The 14,323-nt window shown below is 43.3% G+C and overlaps 1 protein-coding gene across 1 annotated transcript in view; it reads right to left on the reverse strand.

Moving 5' to 3' along the window:
• Positions 1 to 14,323, reverse strand: part of grm8b (glutamate receptor, metabotropic 8b) — a gene marked incomplete at both ends in the record, with an annotated part of 492,451 nt that overhangs the window by 364,611 nt on the left and 113,517 nt on the right. The window lies entirely within an intron of this gene.

Raw genomic sequence — 14,323 nt, forward strand, 5'->3', positions numbered from 1 at the left:
GGCATACATGAATTGATATAAATATTTTTGGAAATGTCAATGGGAAAAATGCATTGAGTATTTTGAAGTGGAAACAGAAAATGGCCGCCACTGCTATGCCCTATTGGCTCTATGCAGAGCAGCCATATTGGGAATGAATTGGGCCCCTTTCTTCCTTCCTTCACAGGTGTTACCAATAATACTAATTAAGGCTCTGTTCCATTTAGTGTAGCACAGTGGTTGTCAAATGTCTTATTTTCAAGGACCCCATAACTCTGAGAGTGTACAAAAGGAACCAAATGGACCGGGTCCATTTGGTTCCATTTGTACACTCTCAGAGTTACACACCCACCATAAGGGGCCATTTGGGAACCAAAAATGTAGTGTTTCTCGTGAGCCAGCATGCACGATATCAACACCCTGACCAGAATGGAACAGAGCCTTCATTAGTATCATTGGTAACACATGTGAAGGAAGTAAGGAGGAGGCCCAATTTCTTTCCAAAATGGCTGCTGTGCATAGAGCTTATTGGCCTGTGTTCGGGGAGGGAAGCCGGGTGGGGAGGAGGCGGATGAATGTCACTGTATGTAATCCTACGGGCTGGGGGGGGCGGCGCATTGTCAGCAGAGAGTGTTGGCCGGGAGGAGTAGGACGAAGGCTCTACGTCCTCTCGGTGGAGGCTCAGTAGGATACAACAGCAATGACAGCACAGTGAGGAGGAATACAAAAAGAACAGAAGTCTGAGAAAGCTCTTCACTCTTGCAGAAGAAAAGTCATTTTAACGGAGGCTATTTGGTGTGCAGATTGTTCCGTTTCAATTTCACTACGGTAGGTATTTCTGGATTCCAGCACCCATCTGATTTGGTTTGGATCTTTTTGGTGCTTTTTTAAAAATTATAAAACCATTAAAAGGGTGTTAATGTCTCTCATATTTCCTTGTTTATGAACAACAGAGATAAACAGAACATCATTTGGGTTTTCGCAACAACACTGAAAAAGCTGAGCACACTGATTACATTTCTAGTTAATATGTACGTATCAAAGTTGCTCACAGAGTCCTGAGGCCGTCTCCAACGGCAGTCTGCAAGTTTAACAGTCTCCATTTCCCACAGTGCACTTTAGTTGTGTATTAAATTAGAAGAAGACTGATATAAAGTATAACTGCAAGAGCTTCGCTCGACACATTTGAAACCAAATTACAATAGATCATTCAGTCGATGTAAAACGTTCACGGCTATGAACGGCGCCTAACCTTTCCCAGTCACCTCTAATTCTGTGGCGCTTGTCAGCTGGCACTGGTCCAACATGGTTCTCAGTGTCTGGTCCAGGGACCACGAGGGGTCCAAATGGACTTTTACGGGTCTGTAACTTTTCAGGCCACAACAGTCACGTTGTGAATCAGGTGTGGACCCAGAAACAGACGAGTAGGCAGGCAGGTAAAGTCCAATAACATGTATTTAACACAATGAAGGGCAAGTCAGCAATACAGAACACTAAACAAAGAACACAACACATGTCTAGGATCAAACAGTGAGTGTACAGAGTGAGTCCAGTCCACTATATAGGCTACAAGCTGATTGCTGAAGTGGCCACAGGTGAGCAGCCCTCACAGAGCTGCAGGGCTGATGAGGAGTGGAGACAGGTGTGTAACTAACTGGGATTGAGGTGTGGTGGAAGCGTGATATTTAAAAAAAACTAGACTTTGACAAGTCCCAGAAAAGACGCGCTGTGATTGGCCAGTAGTCACTTTGAGTGGCAGCTGGGGCAAACGCTCACCCTATAACATGATTTACGATTCTGTGCATAATACTGCTCAAAAATAACAGATGTACAAGCTTGCATCACGGGTGAACTGGTTTTAGAGTATTTGGTATTGTACAGTATGGTCAAATTGGACAATATAGCTCTGTTTTCATCATGTGTATCATGGGTGCAGCCATTGGGTGGGCCTGGGTGGGCCGTGGCCCCCCTACATAGAAAGCTGGTGAATCGCAGCCTAGCGTGAACAGGCTCTATGCACAGCAGCCATATTGGAAAGAAAGTGGGCCTCTTCTTACTTCCTTCAGAGGTGTTACCAATGATACTAATGAAGGCTCTGTTCAATTCTGGTCAGGGCGCTGATATCGTGCATGGAACCACTGCATTTTGGTTCCCAAATGGCCCCTTAATGGTGGGTGTGTAACTCTGAGAGTGTACAAATGGAACGGGTCCATTTGGTTCCATTTGTACACTCAGAGTTATGGGGGTCCTTGAAAATAAGACAACCACTATACCACACTAAATGGAACAGAGCCTTAATTAGTATTATTGGTGACACCTGTGAAGGAAGTAAGGAAGGGGCCCAATTCATTCCCAATATGGCTGCTGTGCATAGAGCCTATTGCGGGGGCCTGGTCTGGTCTGGTCTGGATCACACAGGCAGAGCGGATAAGAGAGGGAGCCGGGTCACACATTCACTGGCAGACAGTTAGACAAGCAGGGTGAAGATTGGATAATGGTCCTTTAGAGAACCATTGAAGGACTGATTGATTTCACTTCAGTCAAAGGGCAGTGTGTACGGGGCATGCACAGCTCCACACACACCACACACACACTCACACACACTCTCATTGGCATTCAACGGGGGGAGAGAGAGAGCGAGAGAGATGAGGGGAAAGGACAGACAGACAGATAGACAGACAGACAGACAGTGGTGTAAAGTAACTAAGTACATTTACTCAAGTACTACTTCAGTACAAGTTTGAGGAATTTGTACTTTACTTGAGTATATCCAACAATTTCCAATATTACTTCTACTCCTCTACATCCAAATATTGTACTTTTACTCCACTACATATTATTTGAAGACTGTAGTTACAGTTACTTTGTAGATTTTGATTATTATTACAAAAAAATACAAAATACCATTTCAGCCCTACTGTATATACATTTCGGCCATTTGAAAATTGCCGATCTACAAGCTCGTAGGGCTTGTAGATCTGCTATTTTCAAAATATCTTTTTTTACAATTTTGTGAAACGGGACATTCTGCATCATGAGTACTTTTAAGTCAGGTACTTTAAATACATGTTTGATACCATTACTTTTATACTTTTACTCAAGAAAAATGTCCAGGCTTTTACTTGAGTATTTCTACATAGCAGCATTGATACTTTTACTTTGGTAAAACATTTTAGTAGCTACTTTTTCCACCACTGCAGACAGACAGACAGACAGACAGACAGACAGACAGACAGACAGACAGACAGACAGACAAAAGGCCCTGCCAGCAATACAAATGCCACTCAGAGGCTGGCCGATACTCTAGGTGGTGCTAGAGCACCTGCCCTTTGCCCTCTTGACCAGAAGTGCCCTTTTTTTCAGTTTACAGCAAGGGTCTTCAACAGGGGGTCCGGGACCCCTAGGGGGTCCTCAGAGTTTACTACAGGGGGTCCGCCAAATCTGTGATGTGATATGATTTTTCTTTTTACCATAACCACTCGAAACCTAGCATCCCTTTTCTGAGGAGAACTTTAGCCAAAAATAGCCGATCTACAAGCTCACAACGCCTCGCGCTGCGAGGCGTTGTGGGCTTGTAGATCGGCTATTTTTGGCAAAGAGGTATAGGTGTAGAGGGAAAAAAGAGCAGACCAAGTAAACAAAAAAATGTATAATTTACTTGAGCACCTGCCCCTCAAAATGTCTGTGCACGCCACTGCAGACAGACAAAAGGCCCTGCCAGCAATACAAATGCCACTCAGAGGCTGGCCGATGCCTCCACAGTACATCCAGGGCCAGGACAGACAACAGATGAATGACCTATGGATGCTAATGTGTCCGTCAGTGCCAGCCGGCAGCGTCGATCAAGATGGAGAATTCCTTCCTAACATTGTGTCTGAGTGCTGCTGGAGGATCCTTCCTGTAATAAACTTGGAATAAAACTTTCATCGCGCTAATTTGATTTCACCCGCCGGTGGTGTTTGGAAAGGAGGAGAATCGTTGGGGCTCTGGACCGCGTTATCAAAGAAATGTGCTTAATCAATAACCTCCAGGCGATACGTATTAAGTAGTCATCACTTCTAATGATTTTTAAGTTAAAGGAGTAGTTCACCCAAACATTTCTTATTTTCTATCAATTACACACCCCATGAAGCCTTGAATTCATGTTTGGTTTTTTTCATTCCTAAGCCAGTGATATAAAGTAACTAAGTATACTTACTCAATAGGGGTGTGCCGATACACTAATTTCACGAAACGATACGATACGATATTTGGCTCACAACTTCGATACGATTTCGATACGATACGATACGCACTTTTTTTATTATGAAAATATATGGAGGAGAAAAAAAGAAAATGCAAACAAATAATTCTGTTTTTGCATTATTCAGACATGCAAACTTGTAGCTTTTCAGCTACAATAGCCGTTTTGAATCCAAATAGTATGACACCTGACCCGAAAAAAAAACATGTTGTCACTCTTTTCACTTCGGGGCCGTTTGCATGCCTGATTATTATGATTGTAAAAAGAAAAAAAAAAAAAAAAATGTTTTTTTTTTTTTTCAAAAACGATATTTTTTTTTTCCAAAACGATACATATCGTCGCGAAAACGTATCGCGATATATCGCGGGACGATATATCGGCACACCCCTATTACTCAAGTACTGTACTTAAGTACAATTTTGAGCTTTACTTTACTGGAGTATTTCCAATTTTCAGCACTTTTACTTCTACTAAAAAACATCTCAGAGTCAGATCTTGTTCTTTTGCTCCACTACAATTATTTATTTTAGTTACTAGTTACAGTACTTTGTAGATTTTGATTATTACTACAAAACATACATTAACCACTTTCAGCCCCTATATACATTTCGGCCATTTGAAAATAGCAGATCTACAAGCTCAGGCGACGCATTGTGAGCTTGTAGATCGCCTATTTTCAAATGATTTTTATACATTGTATACATTTGAAAATGTGGGACCTTCTGCATAATGAGTACTTTCTACTTTTGGTACAATTTGATACCAATACTTTTGTACTTTTACTCAAGTAAAAGTTGAATTCCGAAAAAATAAAAAAATGAATTCCGGACTTTTACTTGTGACAGAGTATTTCTACATTGCAGTATTGATACTTTTACTTAAGTACCCCCCCATCCCCCAGAAAATCCAACCAATTGTATCTTCCCCTGGTTGAGAGGAGATAGAAGGACCCAGGGGATGATGACAGCCCCTTAGCTTCCACTTACACCCATCAGGACATTGTTGCTGCTATTGGAAAGGTCATTTTGGCACCAAAAACCCAGTACGGTCCATCCCCGCTATGTGCCTATTATTATATCTGGAGTACAAACGTGACATTGTGGTCTGAGGGTGACCTCAGAAGGAAAGGCCAAGGGGGTCACTGGAAAACCACAGGGTCAGCCTCTCCGGGGAGCACAAAATGCACTCGGCTCCTTTCATAGCAATCTGTCCCATTAACCCTTCAAGACCGGCAACGCATCTGTGTCATTTTAAGATTTCTTTGGCTTGGCTTTTTTTTTTTTAAGCAAAGATTTGAGTTACAAATGTTTGCTTTAAAAATGTATATATATTCAAAGATTTGCACAAAATGTTCACGATCTTTACAAAAATAGCAGATCTACAAGCTCATAGCGCGGCACTCGGTGCCGCACTATGAGCTTGTAGATCTGCTATTTTTTAATAGCCAAAGAAATCTAAAAAAATGACACAGATTCTTCCCCGGTCTAAACGGGTTAAAATGTGGGATATGTGTGCAAAGTGAGCACATTCTGACCTAATGAAGACAGAAGAGAGTGTTGCCTAAGTCAGCAGGGTACATTCTCTGGAAGAAATTAACCATTTAAAACCCCACGTAATACTTACAATAGTGTACAAGCAGATCTACCTACAAGCCAACGACCACGATGACTCCTTTTTTCTTTTCTTTGTTTTTACCTACAATAACATCAGTGGCGTAAAGAGTAGAGTACTATTCTTTTTTAACTTAAGTGAAAGTATCAAAACTGCAATGTAGAAACACTCTGTTACAGGTAAAAGTCTGGAATTCAAAATTGGTACCAAAAGTACAAAAGTACAAAAGTATTGGTATCAAAATATACTTACAAACGTAAAAGTACTCATTGTGCAGAATGTCCCATTTCACAGGTTTTCAAATGTATAAAATATGCACAATCTTTTGAAAATAGCAGATCTACAAGCTCACAATGTGTCGCATCGCGACACATTGTGAGCTTGTAGAGCTTGTAGATCAGCAAATAACTAGTAACTGAAGTTTTCAAGTAATTGTAGTGGAGTAAAAGTACAATATTTGCCTCTGAGGTGTAGTGGAGTAGAAGTAAAAGTACAGACAATTGGAAATACTCTGGTAAAGTAAAAGTGCCTCAACATTGTACTTAAGAACAGTACTTGAGTAAATGTACTTAATTACTTTACACCATTGTATAACACGCATACTGTAGCAATCCAGCAGATATCTTGTTTGGGAGTAAACAAGCATGCACGTCAGTGGAAAAGGTGGCCTCGTGGTGGCGCTAGAGCCAAGCCAGCCAGTGTCCGAAATGTATTCATCACAATAACATGCTATGATCGAGGGAGAGCAGCCCAGGTCTGATGCAGGGTATATTATTAAGATCTATAGGGGTCACCGTGAGGGGAATATGTATGAAGTGCATTATTCACATATAAATCATTGTGACTTCCACAGATAACGCTCTTCTTCCATATAGATCTATCTGGGTGGGATGGTGCATGGTCTCCAAGGCTTTATACGTGTTCAAGGGTTTTACTGTGTAAGTTAGGCTGATGTAAGATTGCTGCTCTTTCGACATCCCAGGCCTCATAACAAAACATGACTTGTTCTGTCCAGTTAGAGTGCCTGATACCACAAACTTGACAGTAGCCAAACTCCCTTTTTCACAAGGGTCAGGATTAGCCTCTTGCTCCTTTTATTTTTACATGTGAAAGTGGAGTGAAAACTGGAATGATACAAACACACAATACAAACAATCACTGCATGATATGCTCTTAACATTGTGTAAATGCCTATTTAAACATACAATTCCAGACATACTGTAACATACTACGCAAGCATAAATCTTACTTACAGCCTTGCATCGAAGGGACTCAACAAATGAAGAAAGTAAAAATCACATCAGGTGACAAACAAACCATGTCTGCACTCTACAAGCAAATTGCACTTTCTGCCCAGTCTCTGCTAATTAGCAAAGTAACAACACCTGCTTTGATTAATGTGTTAGCTGCACCTGCTTTAGGTTAAGTAGGGAGTGCTACAATAACCTGCCAATAGAGGTCACTGTTTTACTTGTTTAAATAATAAATCTGCCCTGGGGCAGAACATGACTCATATTGAAACTCAGTGGAATCTACTATTAGTTAACATTTCTTCTTCGTCTTCTTCTTCCATTAATACTACTACTATTACTATTACTTATTGCCATTAATACTATTCTTCCATTAATACTATTACACGATGGAAGTCGTGTCACAGTGGCCCCAAATAGGCCTCGCCCATCACATTTCACAACCCGGAAGAAGGGGTCAATTCGCCTCATGCGCTGGGTGAGCAACTCAATGCAAGTGGATGGGAGGCGATATCCGGTGCCCTCTCTATTATTTTTAACTCTACGGTCTGTATCTGTCTGTCCTTTTCCCTTTTATGCCCATATATGTCATCGTCAGTATGCCCACATGCGCATGCACTGGCAAAGTATGGGCATTTCAGTTGGATCAGAAGTTCTGCATAACCGCCTATTTGAACGACTCGACGATGGGCGCCGCAGACCGAGTTTGAAGTCGTTCGGTCCTATATGTGCACATGACCGTATTAAGGGTAAATCGGTCGGTTTGGCAGTTTCGGACAACCGCTTTTGTGACCAACTCGACGCCGGGCACGACACTCACTCGGGTAGTCGGCGACTGGCGCACCGAGTTTGAGGTCGGGCAGTCGGGACAGTTCTCTCGAGAACTATATAGACAGACGAACAGAGATTTTGTGCATTTATTGATAGACACGTTCGATGCACTGCAATCAAATCATTGTTGTTGAAGAATAGCCATGTGTCACTTGCGAATCTTATTATAATTGCTGATATTTCCAATGTATTTTTCGTAACAGCAAGAAAAGCAATTTCCTAAAGGTCTATCGGCATCTGAATCTGTTAATCAATTAACTTTCCTGACCCGGCTGTGTATTTAACTGCGTAGGCACAGTCTGCACAATATCATATAAAAAAGTAATATAAACTGTGAAACAACAACTAAAAAATGACTCACAGGTGTTACGACAGTGATAGAGCTACTGGGTAAATTAGGAGAACCAGAGAGAGAGAGTTCACTGAGTTGAATAAAACAAAACAATTACATTCTCAGAGAAACCGGGTTAGCCCATTAAGACCGGGAACGCATCCGCGTGTAACCACTTTATCCATATTCTAAACTTTGGCTATTCAAACATACCAGATCTACAAGCTCGTAGCACGGCACTCGAGTTTGTAAATCGGCTATTTTTTTAAATAATCGTGACAATGTGTGCAACTCTTTGAATATATAGGCTATTGTTTTTAAAGTGAACATTTGGAACTCAAATCTTTGCTCCTGGGAAGGGGGTCCCTGGAACATAATATTTTGAGTTGGGAGGGGTCCGCAGCCAAATACATATCATTTTTTCAAGTTTTAAGCACCGAGTGCCGCGCTACGAGCTTGTAGATCTGCTATTTTTGAATAGCCAAATGAATCTAAAAAATGACAGCTGTGTTCCCGGATTGAATGGGTTAAAAATAATAATCTGAAACTTCTAATCATCTGGTGGCTGACAGTGACATATGGGAGGGGTTGCCGCTGTAATTAGCTGTCTAATTTGGCGATACTGCTGATCGCTACACTTTCATAGTTTGCGTCTTGATCCTTGCAGTGGATTTAATGAGCCGTTCTGTGTGGAATACCTGTGTCTCCTTATTATTAAAGCTCCAGGGATACAGCACAGGCAGTAAAGGCCACAGGCAGAGAAATGGAAAATCTGTTTCTGATAAATATGCTGACGAGGAGATTTTCTATTCTAGGCCGTGGGATTCAAATGACAGTTTTTGATAACATCTGATCAGAATCACATTTTTCCGCTGGCTGGGTATAATAATTGTACAGGAAATTGTCTGGGCGGTGACACCCAGCCACTGGGATATATAGCTGCATATCTAACTTAACAGACAGCCACACATGATATACAGGGACTTCACACATTTGTTGTGCCATGGGACAGTGTAATGCATATGATAAACATGTATTTTCTTGCTTTCTTCTTTTTGTTTATTTGTGTGTTTTTAAGTGGTATATGTTTGCTCTTTGAGCTTGTAGATCTGCTACTTTTGATGCTTTTGAATTTGAATGCTGAAAAGTAACAGTTTGGGACTTTCCACCCCGACAGAGACGATACATAGATATCAATCTATCTATTCAATCTACATTCACTCATGGTTCATCAATGTGCATGTACAGCAGTTAAGTCAAATCAAACCACATGAACCTTAGTGTCCTATTCTGGTCATGTCATAGTAAGCAAGCATTCTACAAAAAAATAAGGCGAACATTAACATAAAACTACATAGCCTATACAAGCTCTCAATGCGTCGCGTTGTGAGCTTGTAGAACTGATATTTTCGGCAAAGAGATTTGGTGAAAAGGAGCGGAGCAAGTACAGACCCCTAAGCCTGGGGGACCCTGTATAGGGTTAAATTAAGATCTAATAATAGCCCTGACAAGAACTGTAGCTACACTGTTCTGGCGTTCTGTAACGCTCCTGTAGCCATCGTGGTTTGTAAATGGTAAATGGTGCATTTATATAGCACCTTTATCCAAGGCGCTTTACAATGATTGTGCATTACATTCACACACACATTCACCCCTTCACACACACATTCACCATTCACACACACATTCACCATTCATTCACACACACACATTCACCATTCACACACATATTCATACACCGATGGCGGAGGAAACCATGCAAGGCACCAACCTGCTCATCGGGAGCAATCATAGACTGTAAAAAAGAATGGACAAAGCCACTCCCCTGCTTTCTACAGAACGAAAATGAAGCCGATAGTTCAGGAACATGCATTCCTCCATCGTTAATATATACAGTTGGCGACGTCCGGAACTCAAACGCTATTGGTTGAGACCAGACACGTGACCAGCGAACCGGAAAACACCCCCAAAAATGCTATTGGTTGGGTAGCTTGTCAATCAAGAGCGGGGGCGGGGAATGAATGCTATTGGTTGTGTAGGTTGTCAATCAAATCATCCCGCCCCTCCTGGAGCATAGCCTACTTTATCGTAGGAGGAGACTTTAAACTAGCAACTGGAAGCATATAGAATTTATGACAATTTTCATTACGGTAAGAAAATCTAGTCTAAAGTTTGTCAAAAACCTATTCACTTGCGCTAAAATAAATTCTTTCTGACACTTCAGGTCGGCGCAGGGTAAAACAGCGCCACTCTGGCCATTCATAAGCTTCCGTGTTGGCCTCATCGTAAATATCCAAGCCTTGCCCCTTGGGAGCAATTAGGAATTTGGTGTCTCGCTCAAGGACACTTTGACACCGACTCTGGGGAGCCCGGGATCGAACTGGGAACCCTCCGGTACCCAAGCGGCCACCTGAGCCACTGCCGACCACTTACTTACTCACCTACTTACTTAAGAGGTCAAACTATTCAAAACCTGAAATAGATTGCGTATAGGTCCCATCTACACGTGGTTTTCACGTCATACAAATGAATGAGTTTCGCCAAAATCTTCTCTTTAAATTATGACTGCAACAGTGAATATCAGCTGATTCAAAATGCTCCCCGAGGTCCAATCTGGAACTGATGCTCGTCTATTGCTGGCGAAGCTTATTTTGACCACTTTGATCTCTGGAGGGAAGGAAGGAAGGAAAGAAAGACAGACACAAAGAAAGAAAGAAAGAAAGAAAGAAAGAAACTGCATGCCTTGCATGGTTTCCCATATGCCGTCGGGATGTGAATGGGTGAATGCAATGCACATTTTAAAGCACTTTGGGATAAAGGGCCCCTATAACAAATTTACCATTTACCAAGAATGGATGAACATTCTATCACACACCTCCGTTGGTATTACAGTACATGTTTTTTTTGCTTCATGTGTGATTTTGGACACATCTGTGCTTGGATTTGTAAAAACGCATGCAGCGGCTACAGCGGTCTTTAACGGCAAAACGTATAACTCCAAGCAATTAGGGCTTAAAGGCTTGTGCCTCTGGCTCCGCTACATGTGGTCATATAACACTGTGTGTGACTTGTAGGTCAGTGTGTGAGGAGCTACTAAGCACTGCTGTGGCTCGGCTCGGCGACACACTCGTCACCCGCTGAGCTCTGGTGGCTCGGCTTTTACAGCAAAGCGAGGAGCGAGGACCGCCATAAATCATGCGCTTAATGTTATTCTGCTTATGTGTGTGGACACCCACACCCTCTGCCGCCTCCGCTAGCCCCCCGAGGGGGGGTCGGCGACAGGGTGCAGACAGAGAGAGAGAGAGAGAGAGAGAGAGAGCGAGAGAGAGAGAGAGAGAAAGCACGTTGTGAGGTATAAGAGAGAAATACAAAAGCCAGAGAGAGAGAGACAAAAATCAGCAAAGGATCGATGGCGTCGTTGTTGTCGTCTAGCGCGGTGGTCGAACAGAGCGAGGACCTCGACCATTCACTACAGATTGGAATCTTTAAGGTCATGATTGGATTGGAGTCTCGTAGCGCGGCGCGCACACGCACGCGCGCGCGCACACGCACGCACACACACACACACACACACACACACACACGGCGTTCTTTGACTTTCCCATGGAGGTCACTCACAGCAAGCGGTGTACAGTATAACACTATGATCTCCGTGGTGAGAGTGCTGTGGCCCTCTCTCTGTGCGTGCGTGCGTGCGTGCGTGCGTGCGTGCGTGCGTGCGTGCGTGCGTGCGTGCGTGCGTGGGGGTTTTTCTGGTTGGATTGCCAGAGCTTACATTGACCAATTTCATTTGACATTTTTGTGTGTGCGAGTGTCAAATGGAATTGGTTTGTTGGTTGAAAAGATTGTTTAATTTTTCAGGCCATAGAGATTGTAGACTTGAAAAAAAAAACATCATGTCATGATGTGGGATTCCGAGTTCTCAACATGGGGGTCTTTGGACCCCCAGGGGTCCTACAGGAGTTTACATTGCCTGTAACTCTGAGAGTGTACACATTTTGTACACTCTCAGAGTTAAATTAACGCTGAGGATTTTACAGTGTAGTTTACAATGGTATGAAAAGGGTCTGTGGCCTAATGCAGTGTTTCTCAAATGGGTAGGTGCACCCCTATGGGTACACAACAGTACTACAGTGAGAGAAAGTGGAAAATGAAAAGAAAAAAAAAATGATTTGCTGTTATGTTTAATGATAAAACGATCAATGATTTACTTTGTGGCCACAGTTTAAAATGTATCTGCTCAGTATTTCACTCTTTCACTACATTACTTTTTTTTGTCATTATATTATGTTATATTCTTCAAAAGGTGGGCAAACCACTGGACTAACGCATATAAAACTGGAGGTCCTCTTGAAGTAAAAAAAAACAAGGTTGAGAATCATTGAGGAGAGAGAGAGAGAGAGAGAGAGAGAGAGAGAGAGAGAGAGAGAGAGAGAGAGAGAGAGAGAGAGAGAGAGAGAGAGAGAGAGAGAGTGAGGCAGACACAGAGAGAGAGAGAGAGAGAGAGCGAGAGAACAGAATCATGCCATCCGCTCCATCATACAGTACAGTATGTAAAGTACAGTAGCCTGTTAGAAGGGGGTGGGATTCATGAAGTATTTACTGAGCCTCGAGGGGACTCAGGACTCAGACGCCTGCGTTCGGCATTCTAATCCACTCCGGCTTTAAGCATTCTTTCACTTCTGTTTTCCACGTAGTTCACAGACTACTAGATCAGACAAAAAGACATTGTGCTGCTCTTTTAAAAATTGCCTTTAAAAAAAGGTGCTCGGGTGGTGCAGTGGTAAAGTAGTTGTCCATGGCCACCACGGGAGTCTGGGGGTTCGAATCCACCGTGGTGCATACGGCTTTGTCGAGCGAGCAACCTAACCCTAGCCTCGATCTCCAGGCTTTTATTTTCCTTTGCGGTTTGCTTAAAAAGAAAGCCTGGAGCAAGCTGTTGAAATTTCTGGCATATAGGGAAGTGGGAGTCAACCTTTCATTTCCCCAACTAACCAGAGTGCAGTGGGCGTCGCTCCAAATGTCGTGACGTCAGGGCTCTCAATGCCGCACAATGCGGGAGAAGGAGGGGCGCGGAGCGGGACGGGGGCGGGCGCACCAGATTGGTGAACAAATAGGAAACACCGGCTGTTTTCTCCGGAGATTTTAAATCCGCCCCTCTATGCCAGATATCAGACGCGCTGGGGCAGGCTAACCTAACCCTAACCCAATTGGCCCGTGTTCGGGGGAGGGGAGCCGGGCCTGCGGGGATGGTACTCCTATACAGGCTGGGGGGCGGCACCAGTAGAGTTCTCGGGCCTGAAAATTAAGGCTCGGCCCTAACTGGGCCCGACTGGGCCGGCCCGAGGCTCGGCCCGAACCCGACTATTACCATCATGTTAGGCCCGAAAGCCCGAAAAAAAAACGAGGGGGGAAAAAATAAGATTTTTTTTTCTGTTCTGAATGTGTATTTATCTATTATTATTTAAAAAAAATCATTAAAAAAAATATGTATATATTTTTTTTTTCATGGAGCCCGAGGCTCGGCTCGGCCCGACCAATTAGCATACTTTTGAGGCCCGGCTCGGCCCGAAAATGTCGGGTCGGGTCGGGCCCGGTCGGGTTCGGGTAGAATTTGAGAACTCTAGGCACCAGTAAGCAGGGAGTGTTGGGCGGGAGGAGTAGGACGGAGGCTCTTCGTCCTCCCGGTGGGGGCTCCTCACTCCCTGGCAGGCGTGTCAGTAGGTGAGTCAGTAGGATACAACAGCAGTGACGACACAGAAATGTGTGCGTAGGGCGGGAATTGATTGGCATAATGACAAAGTTGAGGACAAAAGGGTAGTAGAAGCATAGACATAGCCGGACTCTACAGACCGTAAATGAAGCCAAATCCGCCATCTTTCTATATCCTATGGACTCGGAAATGAACGCTATTGGTTGGGACCAGAGCGGGGGGGGTTAACGCTATTGGTTGTGTAGCTTGTCAATCAAATCATCACAAGGTAGCCACGCCCCTGCTACACAGCATAGCATTCCCTAATTACCTTAAAGTGCAATTGCTGTGTACTTCCCCTTTATTTTCCTTTTTTTGCTTCCTCC

Source organism: Gymnoscopelus microlampas (assembly GCF_963454915.1).
Source record: "Gymnoscopelus microlampas genome assembly, chromosome: 6".
NCBI lineage: Eukaryota > Metazoa > Chordata > Actinopteri > Myctophiformes > Myctophidae > Gymnoscopelus > Gymnoscopelus microlampas.